The sequence below is a fragment of the Pseudophryne corroboree genome, chromosome 6 (assembly GCF_028390025.1).
Source record: "Pseudophryne corroboree isolate aPseCor3 chromosome 6, aPseCor3.hap2, whole genome shotgun sequence".
Lineage (NCBI taxonomy): Eukaryota > Metazoa > Chordata > Amphibia > Anura > Myobatrachidae > Pseudophryne > Pseudophryne corroboree.
In genome coordinates, this window is record NC_086449.1 from 615,022,626 (window position 1) to 615,039,238 (window position 16,613).

The 16,613-nt window shown below is 41.9% G+C and overlaps 1 protein-coding gene and 1 long non-coding RNA gene across 4 annotated transcripts in view; both read right to left on the reverse strand.

Moving 5' to 3' along the window:
• The window catches only part of UBTD2 (ubiquitin domain containing 2), a 293,420-nt gene that overhangs the window by 20,179 nt on the left and 256,628 nt on the right, over positions 1–16,613 (reverse strand). The window lies entirely within an intron of this gene.
• On the reverse strand, positions 11,879–12,427 carry LOC134933115 (uncharacterized). The gene is made up of 2 exons (XR_010179611.1): positions 12,305–12,427; positions 11,879–12,127 (listed from the first exon to the last, which is right to left on the reverse strand). It is a non-coding gene; the product is annotated as an uncharacterized LOC134933115 (long non-coding RNA).

Sequence of the window (16,613 nt, forward strand, 5' to 3'; positions counted from 1 at the left end):
CAAAGGCTTCTGCCGCCTGAGAAGTCTTCTGTCTTCGTTTCTTCTGGCTCTGTGAGGAGAACGGCGGCGCGGCTCTGGGGTTAACGCCCAGGACGAACCTGTGTTCACTCCCTCTGGAGCTAATGATGTCCAGTAGCCGAGGAAGCAGAGCCTATCATTTAAGTAGGTCTGCTCCTCTCTCCTCAGTCCCTCGATGCAAGGAGCCTGTTGCCAGCAGTGCTCCCTGAAAAAGAGAAAAAATCCTAACAAAAATGCTTTCTAAGCAGGAAACTCAGGAGAGCTCCCTGCAGTGCACCCATTCTCCTCTGGGCACAGTCTAAAACTGGGGTCTGGAGGAGGGACATAGAGGGAGGAGCCAGTGCACACCCAGAGTCCAAAGTCTTTCTCAAAGTGCCCATGCCTCCTGCGGAGCCCATCTATTCCCCATGGTCCTTACGGAGTCCCAGCATCCTCTAGGACGTTAGAGAAATATATATAACAATAGCTGTAAAGATCTCTGTTGGTAAGACTCACACTTACAGTCTTCAGCATCTACATGGGCACTCTGTCCTCTCAGGGCGGCTTCCCTCCTCCCAGGAGACGTGATCTGACATCATCTCTGAAGACTGAGCGGGCTGGTGGGTAAACCCGCCCAGAATCCAACCTCCTCTCCTCCTGCAGCAGCATGACTGGGTCTAGTGGGCGATGCTGGTAGTGGTAAGCCCGCCCAGAACCCAGCCTCCTAATCTTCTGCAGCAGCCATGACTGGGTGAGGTGGGCGATGCAGACAAGTGGGCCAGACGGGGGCGGCCGGATGGTGATGCAGTGTGGGCGGATGAAGGCAGACTCTGTTAACTCGTTCCAGCCAGAGTTAACCTGCCGCAAAAGGACCCCTGCCAGCGGGCAGCAAAAGAATGCATTAGGGGCCGCATGTCGCCCACAAGCTGCGAGTTTGACACTCCTGCTGTACATCAATCACTGCTGTAACTAAACCAGTCCTACGAATTCTGTGTGCAACCCATGCTTGCATTGTGGTAGGGATAAATCCTAACTGCTATGAACCTTAGGTCATACATCTTACTGTGCCTCAAAGTCTACCAAATGTAGCCAATTGGCAAACAAAGTCCGTACTCCTTTTAGCATGCACTTGTGCTCTTAGCAACGGACTCGCATTTGGATCAGTTTAGTTACACAGTGCTATTCATATCTCTTAGCTGGCACTTCCCCTGGACTTCACACTTGACTGAACTCAAATCTCTAAGCTGTGACCACATTTATCTACTGTAAGTAAAATCTAAAATGCTGTGCTCCCAGATAACATTCTGCACTTCCAGAAAAAAAAACAAAGTAAGCCATACATACGACCCTATGCTCCTAGATATTTAAACACCACAAATCTGTGTTCCCAGAAAACAAAACTGTACACATGAGCCTGGGCTCCCAGAAAACCAACAAACAGCACATACAAAACTGAACTCCCAGAAAACAAAACTGTACACATGAGCCTGTGCACTTAGGAGAAACCCAGGACATTCTGCTCATCTGTAAACAAACACAGCACACGTGTTTACTGTACTACCAGGAAAGCAAAACAAGCAGTAAACAAGATTGTGCACTTCCAGGAACAACAACAACACACACATAGACCTGTGCCCCGGAATACAAAACAAACACAAAAAAACAAAACAAACAGTATACACTTATGGGCTCTACACACTGGGCGATAAAACTGAAAGATATGAACGATCTTGTTCATTAATGAACAAGATACCGTTCAGATCTTTCAGTGTGGAGGCAGCAACGATAAACGATGCGCGGCCCCGCGCTCGTTCGTTGCTGCTGCCCTGTCTCTTGTGCATGCAGGCCAATATGGACAATCTCGTCCATATTTGCCTGCACTGCTATGGAGCCGGGTGACGGGGGGAGTGACGAAACTTCACTCCCCCCCCGCGACGGGTCGCCCGTCCGCTGTATCCGCCGTCGGGCAGCTCGGCAGCGGATTGCAAGTGTGTAGGGCCCATAACCTGTGCCCCGGAATGCAAAACAAACATTACACGCAGACCTGTGCCCCGGAATACAAAACAAACACAAAAAAACCAAACAGTATACACTAATGCCCGATTCTCACTATGCGACGGGCTAGATTGGCACATAGTCAGTATCATAATGCACATAATGAGTGTGCTTGCGATACTGACTATGTGCGATTTTGGCTAAGTGTCAATTTTGACTATCCCTTATATAGAGATAGTCAAAATTGACTTGCCTGCACAGTCTATCTATTCTTGCGATGCAGACCGCGCGGGACCGCACATCGGCATGGAATCGGGATTGCAAGGTGACTTTCACCTTGCGATCTGCACTAACGTCTTACGATTTTGACTATATACTCAAAATCGTAAGAAAAAATCTCACCGTGTGTACACACTATAACCTGTGCCCCGGAATACAAAACAAACACACACAAAAAAAAAAAACAATATACACTAACCTGTGCCCCGGAATACAACACAAAAAAACAAACAGTATACACTAACCTGTGCCCCGGAATACAAAACAAACATTACACGCAGACCTTTGCTCCGGAATACAAAAACAGTACACACAACCCTGTGGCCTGGAATACAAAACATACAGTACACACAAACCTGTGCCCCGGAATACAAAATAAACAGAACATGGAAAACTCTGCTCCCAGGAAACAAAATCTTACATACCAATGTGTCCACCAACAAACTGGTGATTAGCTGACTTTGTGACTAGTCCAGCCATGACTGAGCAGTAAAGTGCTTATACAGGGTGAGATACCCACATCCGAAAATCCGATATCTAACATTTGTTGAGGGCGACTGGGAAGATGACACCTTTGCTTTCTGATAATTCGATGTACACATGCACAAAATTATTAAAATACTGAGTGTTATTCAGACCAGATTGCTGTTGGGCGAATTCGCAAGCCTGCGCATGTGTACGGATCGTAGTACGCATGCGCGAGGCCAAACAGTGAAAAAATCCTGCAACTTTTTTGATTGCTAGCTGTACACAAGTTGATTGACAGGAAGCCGGAGTTTGAGGGATTGACAGGAAGCCAGCGTTTGAGGACGGTAACTGGCCATTTTTTGGGCGTGTCAGGAAAAACGCAGGCGTGGCAAAGCGTTTTCAGGATGAGTGTATGACGTCAGCTCTGGCCCCGATCAGCCAGATTTTATCGCACTGTAGGAGTAGGTCCTGGGCTGGACTGGAAAAATCATTAGATGGTGAGTTGCGAACGGATTTGCAGCTGACCGGCGAAAGCTGAGATTTTTGTGAGGCGTACGCAGCCTTGCATGGGGCGGGTTTTCTCTCTGCCTAGGCAGAGGCTATCTGATCACAGACCTCTGCAAGTTCGCAGAGGAGCGCTCAGGTCTGAATAACCCCCATTGTAGCAAGTTACCTCTGGGATGTGTGTATAAGGTGTATATGAAACATAAATGCATACTGTCAACTGTATGTGGCATAATTTGCACAAAAGAAACCTCAAGAGTTTTGGTGACGTAGTACTCATGCCAATTATGTTCCTAGAAGCATAGTTACGCAAGAAATGGAAATGTTGCCCATAGCAACCAATCAGATTCTAGCTATTATCTTCTAGAAGGAGATAGAGAAATAAGTAGAATCTGATTGGCTGCTATGGGCAACATCTCCACTTCTGAAAACTCACACTTTAGTAAATATACTCTCTATAGTCTGGAGAAATACACCAGAGACTACATGGAAACATAACTGTTAACAATGAGGCCTAGTTAAACTTCCGATATCTACAATTGTAACGGGTTAGAAGGAATAAGGGGGCAGATGTATTAAGCCTGGAGAAGTGATAAAGCAGTGATAAGTGGAAGGTGATAACGCACCAGCCAATCAGCTCCAATATGTAAATTGGCAGTTAGGAGCTGATTAGCTGGTGCGTTATCACCTTCCACTTATCACTGCTTTATCCCTTATCCAGGCTTAATACATCTGCCCCAATGTGCATGTGTATAAACCATTAAAGTAAAAGACCCATGCAAACCTACCAACTGTCCCGATTTCAGCGGGGCAGTCCCGCTAATTGGACACTGTCCCTCTCACGGGTCGCAGTGTCGGGCGGAGCAGTTGGGAGAGGTAGTGATCACCACTGCTCTGCTTTGAAAAGCAGCCGGTGATCACACACAATAGATGCCGTGCACATGCGCATGGCATCTATCAGCACAACAGGGGAGCCAGGGGCTGTCCAGCAGCTCATGGAGCGCTGGACATGCCCCCAAAATGACGAAAACAGGGGGGGGGGGGGGGGGGGGGGGTCACGGCAATAGACCATGCTCCCTTACTACAAGACTACGCCCCCTTAACAGAGGCAACACCCCTTTTCAGCTGCGGCCGCGCCTCTGGCCTGGCGTGTCCCGATTCCCAAGGGACAGAAGTTGGGAGGTATGCAATAAAGTTTCTATATTTTTTTTTTTTTTTACATAGAAATGATCAGTATGAAAAGCACATTTGTAAGCAGAACTATGGTGGAAAGAATAAAAAAACACAGCATAGATTACTCCCTGGATGCCAGAGGTGACGTTTCAAATCACCAACATGCTGTACAATAAATACTAGTTTTCATTTCATAAGTGCATATATTAAATGAACATGTGACTGTTGCTACATATCATTGTACGCACTTCAGTATCGATGGGTCTGTTGTTCAACACTGTGATAAAAATATCCTAATAAGATACTTGGATCCATTTATAGTGAGCATTGATTATGAATGGGATATACTAAGAACAGTTTGGATTGGCCCAGACAAATATAAATAGGATGTTTTTTAGGCTCAGTCTGAAAGGAGTCAATGGTATAAGGTACAAGGAACGAGTAAGCTTCACTTCTGGAAGCTTAAATGCAGTGGGAAGCAGGTAAAATACCACCAGTCGGGATCCCGGTTGTCACAATACCGACGCTGGAATCCCGACATGCAGTAACATGCCGCCGCCGGAATACCAGCGACACAGGCTATTCTCCCTCTGTGGGTGTCCACTCACCCGGATGCCGGCATTGAGGTGGATGAGATCCCACTATTGGGATTATTACAGCCGGCATCCCGTCTACTGGTAAATCGTACGTATCCCCATACAGTGCATATTTCGACAGTTTTATTCCTAGAACTGAAAATCTAATTATTACTGATGATCTGAGATAGGGAACTTACATTGAATTTGGGGGATATGTTTTAAACCACTTTTACTTATTTAATATACTTGTATCTGAAAGTACATAAGGGTAAATTAATGTTTTTAAAATAAAAGTACTAGGCTAGGAACCTGTAGCACTTTATCTGCTGTAGAACTACAAAACCCAGCATGCCCTGCCATATTCTACTGTTAGGGCACTTTATAAGGGTGTCAGAGCATGCCGGACTGTGCAATTCCACAGCAGTTGAGGTGCCACGTTACCCACCCCTGTAGAAGATTTTTCCATCTTCATTTTTGATCAGAGTGCAATCTATTGATTCCCTTTATCGTTTGATTATGTGCATTCAAAAGAGCCGCTGTACTTGTTTAATGCCTTTTCTCTTTTGTTCATGCGAGTGCAATAGAAAAGGATTTATTGGGAATATACAGCATTGACTCTAATGCACTATACCAGTGGTTCTCAAACTGGGGTGCCTCGGGACACTTGCAGGGGAGCCTTGGATTGGTGGTCCAGGACCAATTCAAATTATACATGGTCTATGTAATGGGAAGCAACCAGCACTGGTTTTGCCTATCAAAATAACACACACACACACACACACACACACACACACACAAATCTTGTCCCTCACCACACAATTGGATGACATATAAACACAATTTACATAATTTACATTTCTCAATAAAAAACTTTTGGCCTAGGGGTGCCATGATAAAAATTCTAATGCTCTAGGGCACAGGTTCTCAAACTCGGTCCTCAGGACCCCACACAGTGCATGTTTTGCAGGTAACCCAGCAGGTGCACAGGTGTATTAATTACTCACTGACACACTTTAAAAGGTCCACAGGTGGAGCTAATTATTTCACTTGCGATTCTGTGAGGACACCTGGAAAACATGCACTGTGTGGGGCCCTGAGGACCGAGTTTGAGAACCTATGCTCTAGGGCACAGTGATTAAAAAAAGTTTGAGAACCACTGCTCTATACTATAGAATCAACAGGGGTTCTCAACCGTCATATTTTCCCAACAGGTTGTTTTTAAGGGATTCCTGTCTGTGGAAGCAGTTGGGATAATTACCGACCCTACAATATAAATTAACTCATTGTGCATGATTAAAGAAATCCACAAACCATGACCTGCGGGGGGAACTTAAGGACTGGAGGCGAGAATCCCTGTTCTAGAACACTCACAGAAATTTCTATTTTATTTCAAAACATATTTCACTGCTGAAGACCAGCATACAAAAGGACTTGTCAAGGACAAATTATCTATTGTTTTTCATCTAATTTAAAAATAACAGCGACATGTACTTATAATTACAGTTTTAAACCTTGGTGATTTGCCCTTTCAGAGTATCATTTATCAATAGCATTTAAGAAGCCCTTTAGAAATAATTAAAAAAGCAACAAAACACTGTCAGAAAAAATAACGAATAAACTTTCAATTGTCACTTTAGCAATATTCGCTCTCTAGTGTTTGAAGAGTTTCTGAAAACATACTTTAAAATTCCTAACTCCCACATGCTACTCAACCCGCAGCATTCTTCTTTGAGGCCAGAACAAATCGATAACCATTATTGTAAATGAATGTACATGTGCAAGCAGGGACGTTCTAAGAGAGAGGGGGCCCATGTGCAGTCTCCTGTCTGGCATCAAGTAGACTCTTGCTTTATGCACAGGTCTCCGGGAACATGGCCCTCTGCACCTAGTTCCTGGGGACATCTTCAATGAACATATAACTTGGAAATGGCCACGGCGGCCATTTTCCAAGTGATTTGTGTCTGCAGTGCAGGGCCAGTGCTGCAGGACTCCGAAGGGGTAAGTATAATATATGAGTGCGGGGTGTGCAGTGTGAGCCCCCCTGGATCCTGCGGCCCATGTGCACCACACACCTTGCCCCCATTATATAAATGCAAGTTACGGAAAATATGTTGCAGAAGCTACAGGAACAAAAATAAAAAATAGCAACGTTTGTCTTCTAACATCACAAACTTTAAAAAACAACAACAACAAAAATCGGTGAAACCTCTAAATGTGATACAAATGTAAACTTTAAAAGAGAAGCTAGATTTGTTGGAGGTTTTGACCACAAAATTTAGAAATACATTGATAGGACCTGCGCTAGTCAATTCCTTTGTCAATTTATATGGCAAAGGGCAATTCTTATAATAGAATAATCTATAATTCTGATAATATCAAATCTACAATGTTATACAATACATAATATTATTGCTGTCCAAATAAATCATACGTTGTCTGTGTGGAATAAAGTAATGATGTTTATCTTTTGATGGAAATATAAAGCTCCTTGTAGAAGAAAAATGGAATACAAATGCCTGTCCTCCTATCAGGTTGGAGTTGATTTCAAAATACTGTAGATATGTTTATCTGAAAGAATAAGTGTATTTGTCCGAAGGTGGAATAGTTGCTCCTGTCAGAGTATAATGTTCATAAATAAAAATGTGTATTTCATACCTACAGCTCTCAGGTATGCAGCATAAATAAATGGGAAAGAATAACAGCTGTTGCCCTGTATTGTGTAACCAAGTCAGGTCACAGTAACTGAAAGGTGAAGAAATACCTTTGATATACAGTACAGTAGTACTAAGTGCACAGTTCCGCATACACATATTGCAGTCAGGATTTGCAGACTGGATGCTTGCAGTTAGGGAAGCCAATCCAGCCACATTTTTTAAATTCCATGGATAACCGTGATTGAGTTGACCACTGAAGATATACAACTTTCTTTTTAATGGTTCTGCCCATTAGCTAACAAATTTGCTGCTGCGATCAGATCTGAATTGGTCCCTTGGTTGCAAGCAAGTTTGTAGAGCGCAGGAAAGGCCAGTCCAGGGCACAGATAGTGGCAGACAGCAGCAGGTACCAGGTGACTTCGGTCCCAAGTCACTCACATTCAGGCACCGCTCAGTGAGACTGTGCCACTCACTGTAGCCAGGGCTTTGCTTAGTAAACCAGCTGCCCACACAGACTTATTCACACACAGTGCGGGTGGTCGCGACTGTTTAAGGGGTAGGCTGGAATGGGGCTGTGTAGCGTGACCTCTATGGCGCACAGCCGGCCCTGGCCAGTATCCGAGCAGAGTGCTAGAGCTCAGCACTGCCCAACTGAAAACATGCACACCGTAATCCCAGAAATCCCAGGATTGGAGACACCAATTTCTTTCTTAACCCAATTTAATGAGAAAGAAGAAAAAACAAAACTGTTACTGAATATGCTCCCCAGCAGGTAATTTCTGGTGAAATTGCGTTTATAACTATTGAATTAGTGTTCTTCTATTAGTGTTACATACAAGAGTGGTGCAACAAGTAAGGTAACAAGACCTCTCATGTGTGTAATGTTCTACTTTCCTGCCAGGCCAGAGCAGGCAGATCACTGCTTCCCCTCAACACCATTAGATTGCTCCTTAAACCAGTCGTACTGTCCCAACATCAGTTGTAAGATGTTGGGGTTGGCGGAGACATGGCACACATTGAAGTGCATAGTGTGCACAGAGTTCTGCATCTAAAGGGCACAACTCATTCATCGCCAACTTGTCCAGGTGTACGGTGATGACGTCATGTAACAGAAACCGGTTTGGGTTTGGTACACTGCCTTTGAGAACGTCAGGACAGACGTTCAAGATGAGCAGTGATTCAGCTGGCCAAGCAAGTCCACCACAGATGACCATTCATGCCACATTGAAGGTCTGATTCCAACCCTTTAGACAACTGAAGAAGCACCTGTGTGGAAGGCAATTTGCAACAGACGGTGATGTTCAGCAAGCCATTATGTCCTGGCTTCAGGCGCTCGACACGGATTACTTCTATGCCAGGATAGAGGCCATGGTGTACTGCTGGATCAAATGCTGAATTATAGGGACTTACATATGTGGAAAAATAATATGTAATATGGAAAAATAATATGTCGTTACCTTATTTATGGAATCACCCTTTAACATTAAAGCACAAACTGAAAACCTGGGATAACACTTATTTTAAAATGGTCTTTAAAACAATAAAATAACTATCACATTTGCAAAAGATTTGGGATAGCACTACAGTAATAAGTACATTAGGAAGCCTTAGCTGCTTGGCAATCTGGCAGTGAGCTTTTGATGCAGGGAACGGCTGTGTGTGGACTGCCAATAATGATTGAATCAAGTTCTCAAGTGTTTTCTCTTTAAGCATTAAACTGTATTACAGCCAAGTGTATGAGGAAACAACTACAGCACAGGAATCCCTTGACAGTAATACTCAACATATTGACTTGCTCTATAAACCAGCCAATGGGTAGCTATTTGTTTTCAGACTCCTTTCCTATAAAGCACTTTTATCAGGTATTGTCTGGCAGATACTAGATGCAGAAAGCAGCAACACAATGTACAGAAGGAGAGTACTGCATATTGCACTCTGCATCACAGATCTCCCCTCTGCGTGAAGAGAACATCTATTGATAAGTCACTATACACACTTTCTTTATAGCGGAATAGATTTTCTGCCCCGTGGTAAGACTTTAGGCATGTGTAATTAAACGTGCTATGTCATGCAGGCCATTTCTATTAGTAATGCTTACTTTATCAGCATGAAAGTGCTGCAGTTAGAGAGATTTTCTATCAATAAAATAAATAATATGAGAGCCCCTACAAAGAAAATGTAAAAAGAAATAGAGCAAAGTACTACAGCTATAATCAGAGTTTATTGCAGTTAATGTTGTACCATGGCCAGGGCCGCCATCATGGAGGGGCCGTCAGGACTTTTGTCCCAGGCCCAGACAGGGCAACTGCGGCGGGATTTCACATGTGGTGCCGACAGGCAGCCAATCAGAAATCACAGGCCGGCAGCCCATCAGCAGCACTTTACTGGCTGCCTGACCGCGATATCCAATTGGCTGATGGCCAGAGCTACATTTGAAATGCCCCGATGCTGTCACTCTCACTACTCACACACTGGGCTCAATGGCTCCCTACATCCAGCGGCAGCTGCTGCCCCTGGGCTGCAGCGCCGTTCAACAGCTACAGGTGTCACTGTCCATTCACCACAGCAGGGTCAGCACTGCCCCCTGGCTGTAGCAGCTGAAGGCTCAGAGCTGCATGTAAGATTTCGTGATAATAGCGAGATCTTGCGCATGCCCACTGGTGAGACACAATGCATCAGCACTAGGCTAATACGCTGTAGGGTCTAGCGGGTATCGCTGGAGGGGGAACTTTTCACTCCCCCTCTCCGGCAGCCAAGATGATAATACATCTTCTCGCTACTGCTTCTTGCTTTGCCTTGGTAAAGAGGTGAAGCAGAAGAGCTATAGCGGCATGATTCGTTTCGCTATTTATATATTTACCCCTTCGCCCAACCACTTGGGAGGCACTTTTGCTGCAATCACAGTGAATTGAATTCCCACACTAATGCTCATGATCCTAAATAATGAAAGCATTTACCCCAAAGGAAATATGAATTCCACTTTTCCCTATTAATTTAATATTACTGTCCACATTAATAACTAAACTATTAATGCCACAAATATGAATTGGATGTTGGCAAAATAAATAAGTAAATGAAAACAACGGATATGCCCCCTGTGACTGGCTGAGGGATCTATGGCTACTATAGGGTTTTATGCCCTCAGATCATGGGTTACCTTATTCCCATGTGGATTATGTGGCTCGGCAGTACAAAGGTGACACTAAGATTTGGATGCAGGGAATGGCTGTAATGTGGACTGACAATGATGAGGGTGCCAAGTTCTTAAATGTTTTAGCTTTATGTATTAAACTGTTCTTCAGCCAAGAGCATGAGGAAACAATTACAAGATAGTCCCATGATAGTAATACTGTAAGTAAATATTAACTTGCTCTATTTTTTAGTCAGCCTGTTGTCTGGTAAGGGTTCAACTTTACGGTAAATTATGTACCATAGTATGATACGATGTACTTGACTTCACCCTAGAATAAGACCTATGCTGGCTGTGGCTGTAGTAATATAAGGGACACTAATGTCTGTAAGTACCAAATATAAGGAGTCCATTCTATTCATTCCCAATAGCTTTGTTGGGGGTTTGGAAGCTTTTTTTTATTTTATTGATAAGAGACCAATGCTGCCCATAAACCTAAAGATTTATTATCAGATCTGGATGGTTGGAATGAAAACCTGGTAATGGATGAGAGCAAATGATAATTGACCATTTGCTCCTAAATGCAGTAAAACAGACAAAAACGGTAGTTCAGACAAATAGGTTAACCAATTTGTCTGACTTTTACCCATGTGCAGTTCCCTTAAACTTTCAGGCAGGGTACACAGTAGAAAGATATATTGTTTGTTCGACCGATGAATGATGCAGCGGACGGCGGGTGTACACACAGCACAATGTGGCTGAATGCTGTGCAACTGAAGAGCAGGTGATTGGTCTGTGAATCAGTCTGCTTTAGACTGTATGATTGAAGGGGGAAGAAATTCCAATATTAGACTGTAATTAGAACAGGAACACAGGTCCACCCCCTCTTATGGAAACTTTTGTGAGGTATTGCTTCTATACATTACATTAAGCCCAGATTAAAACGCACATACCTTGGTGTTTGCACTGTAAGCGCGAGTTCACCCTTGGATGTTTGCATTTGGGAGCAGTGTGGTCAGAAGCGCTAAGTGCTTATGGTTTTAAAACTCAGAATGACATAGGGATACTTAAGTACCTAAATAATTCCAGACACTGTGGTCTTTAATGTCTGATGGAATGGGATGCATAGGATTTATTTAAATGACCATAAGTCATTATACAAGACGTAAAAGGCAGGAATGTGCTAAGTAACACATTCATTTGTTTTACAGGAACACACAATCCTGGTCCTTGTGTCTGTACAGTCATCCCCTCAGTTAAGGATGTCCATGAAGATCCCATAATTGTGGCAGCCACTGACGTCTCAAAAAGTTTGTTCATTTTGAATGCAACTGAAGGAAAAACTAAAACTGTAATGAGATAAACAATGCCACTTAGCAACCCCAGTAAATAAAAAAAATAAAAAATGTTTAATTGTATATTTACGTGTGTGTGGTTGTGATTTATTTCACCTAAAAGTACTAATGATTAATATTAAATATTTTTGACTTGTATACCTGATAACAGTAACTTTCACCCATACTTACTTCTTGGCGCTTTTATTAACAATTGGAGGGGGTAATATAATAGCGAGAGAAGCCACACAACTATTCCATTCCGCTGGATGCACTGTGCTATCTGGGCGCTCTGCAGACCCTAGTTCACCAGCAGCGCTGCTAAGAGAATGTAAATGTAAGCCATTTCTAACTATTTTGACGGTGCAGTATCTCTACTTTAAGTATCAAGTTACAAATACAATGGGCAAATGCCAATCAAATATATATATAAGTAGGTTTTCGTGCAGATGTGATAGTTTATACAATACTAACTTTTACCGTCATTAGGAAATATTAGAGAGGGTAGTCTTAACTTAAGAAATTACCACACATTAAAATGCAGCCCCAGGGAGTTTGATGCTACAACACATTGGTAGCTGCGCAATATCATTTTCTTTGTAATGGAACCCCTAACCCCCCCCAGGTTATATATAATATCATATCATACAAGTGACTAGATTCTCTTGAGGTTTGGAGGCCAAATAGTAACAGGGTGGTGGTAATTGGGCTGAGAATAGGGTAGATGCTAGAATCAAGTGGGCTAAGGGACCTTTTCCGTCTGGGGGAGGAGTCACAACACAAGGGGGAGGAGCAAGGCCAGCGGGATAGTTCCTCTACTATCCACGCCACCAACTATTACCTTTAGTAATCAGGTGGCGAACGAAGCGGAGCGGAGCGAGCCACCGAGCCCGAAGCGTGGCAAGCGTACTTTTCGGGTACCCTGTTCGCCCGTAGCTCCTCCCCCTGGTGACGTGTCTCCTCCCCTAGATACGTCAGAAGGTCCCTTCTCCCACTCCGAAATAGAATCAACCCTGAGAATAGGTCAAGTTTATTTTTAAGAATCTGCTTCACAGTTGTAAGCTTGAAGTTGTAAGGGAACGTACTACAGGATAGTGTAGGGGTCAACATATATTACTATGTATGTATGTATGTATGTATGTATGTATGTATGTATGTATGTATATATATATATATATATAAACATATACACATACATATTGTGTATATATATACACACATACATACATATTGTGTGTATATATATATATATATACACACACACACACACACACACACACACACACACACACACACACATATATACACACGTGTGTGCATATATATATATATATATATATACATACATACACACACATACATATTGTATATATATATATATATATATATATATATATATACACATACATACATATATATATATGTATATATATATATATACACACATACATATATATATATATATATATATATATATATATATATACATATACACACACACGCACACACATACTCTCTCTCTCAAGAACAAGTCATAGCCATCCCACAGTTTCCTCCCAGCTGAATACATGGCGCTTAACCAATATGTTGACCCCTACACTATCCTGTAGTACGTTCCCTTACAATTTCAATCCCACAACTGTGAGCCCAATTACCACCCCTGTTACTATTTAGCCTCCACACCTCAGGAGAATCTCATTACTTGTATCTAAGGGGGTTATTCAGGTTTCTTTGACGTCTTTTTATATAATTAAAACACAATTTCACAATATCACATATAATTACCGGCCAGTATTCTTTAAAATATGCATATAATCTGATTAACTTCTAAGAAAATCAATATAACTTAACCCTTTATGGAGCTGCTGAATCTATCACTATTTTATACAATAGAGCTGCAGTGTTATATTGCAGAGGTAACACTCTATCCTTTCTGGAGGCAAATGGATCGATGTAATTTGCAAATTAAAGTCCCACTGTAGATAATTCCATCACAGTTCTTTATGGGTATAGCATGCACCTCTACCAAACAATTCAAGGTGATATGCAGTTCTTGATGCGTACCAAGCTAGGGTAAGGATATTGAGCGTGTTGGTAGACAGCAAATCCTCCCTATACTTGAATAACATACACCAAATGAGCTGCTGGTTGGTTTATAAACAGTTCTTTTAGGTGCACCATGCAAAGCACCAATTACCTCTCACGGCTGCTCCTCTCACTTGTGGCTCTGCCTGTGTTCTCAGGCTGCAATGTGGAGTCTGTTGTATTCCCCCTTAGCACTGGGGTATTGTATTGAATGTGCGCCGGCCGGCTTAGCAGACAATGCTGCAAGAGTGGTGGTATATCTCTCCCGGATGTCTCGCTCGTGACAAACGCGTTTCTCCGCCTCCTAATTAGCATCAGCGGCTTCCTCAGTGTCAGTAGTGTTAGATGTAGAATTTGATCTTTAAATACCCATTTTCGCGGCTCGCGCATGCGCACTGAGCCCGCGATTCAAGCCTCTATTTCAAGTTTGTTAGTTCCCTTATGTTCAGCGTATCCAAACCTCATTTTCAATTTGGCTTTATAGGAAGTATATTTAATACACCGAACCAAGCCTCTCTCTCAATCAGTGGGTATTATATGGGTTATGAATATACAAGCATTATCTGCATTCCATATTTTTATAATAGCAGCATAGATATACACCAAAACACATACAATGCATAAAAATTATTATATATACAATTTGCAAGGTACATAATGATTAATTATCTCTTTTTATAATCTGAATACTATTATTAATTTTTTTATTATTATTTCTTTATTTAATTAATTTATGTAAATCAATTCCAATCAAAATTAAAATTGCAATAATACTTACAATTACAATTATAATAAATTAACCTCCCATACAGGGTGCCAAAGGTCGTCCGCATCTATGATGTACAATCTATACCTAAAACCCTCCCCTCCTCCCCCCAAAAAAAACATTTACAGTTATTTGCCCACCACATATTTACTTATTATATGACCAGTTTGCCTACAGATAAATGAATAACTTGATACAGCCATTTTCATGTATGAACATGAGTATCATACCCCATTCAATTCCACTGTGTCATTCAGGCCACCAGGCATCAAGGTTCCCATTCTAAAAATCCAATATGCCTCACGTCTACATAGTAGACTGTACCGATCTCCACCCCGTGTTGTATTGTTGATTTGTTCTATAGCCATCATCCTGCAATTATCAAAATTAGAATTCTGACATTGCACGATGTGGCTAGATAGTGGATGCCTGGTGCCCCTAATGACATTCCTCCGGTGTTCCATGTAACGAATATGCATGGTTCTTGTGGTCCTCCCCACATATTGTTTTCCGCATTGACAGGTAATTACATATATAATATATGTTGAACTACAATTCAGAAAATTCCTCACTTGAAACTCTTCCCCCGTATTGGATGATGTATATATTTTACTTCTTGGCATCTTTTCACATGATAGACAATTTATCTTTCCACATTTGTGGAACCCCACAGGTTTTTCAGGTAGCCACATACTGTCTGTTCTTTTCATCTTTATATTTTCAAAGTGACTAGGCACTAATTTAGACCACAGATTCTCTGCCTTCCGAAAGATTGTATGGCCTTTTGGATCAATTTCTGTTTTTAGAATATTGTCAAGCATCAAAAGGGCTGTGTTCTTTCTAATTACTTGTTCTATTTGATAGGCAGAGCCATTATACTGTGTAATAAATGACATATTTCTAGTATCTTTTTCTTTTTGTTTTAACTTATTCCTCTTTTTAGACTCCAATAACGTTTCTCTCTCTATCTTTTCTACCTCAAATAAATCTTTTTCTAATTTTTCTCGCATATACCCTTTTTCTAAAAATGATTCCATAAGGGTTCTAGTTTGTATACGATACAGCTCAACTGAGCTGCAATTCCTCCTAATTCGGACAAACTGACCCCGGGGAATATTCTCTTTCCAACTTTTTCTATGACAGCTGGTAAATTGTAAATAGTTATTTTGGTCCACAGACTTAATAAATGTTTTAGTCTTAAGATCTTCTCCTTCTACGTATAGTTCTATATCCAAGAAACTCATCATCATATTACTATATTTATGTGTGAATTTTAATCCAAATTAATTTTCATTCAGTCCTTCCATAATTTGTGAAGTGTATTTAAATCACCACCCCAAATAATAAATAAATCATCTATAAAACGGCCGTAGTATACCAGATCAGCGCCGAGTCCGCCCCCCCCCACATGGTGGTCCTCAAATACCCCCATGTATAGGTTCGCGAGACTCGGCGCGAATCTGGCACCCATGGCCACACCCCGTGTCTGTAAATAATATTGTGAATCAAATAAAAAATAATTGTGAGATAATATAAATGTGATAGAATCTATTATAAAACCACGTAGGGAATCCGAGATCCCATCCTTCAGCAAATATTTTTCTACTGCTTTAATCCCACCGCTATGCGGAATGTTTGAATACAAAGATT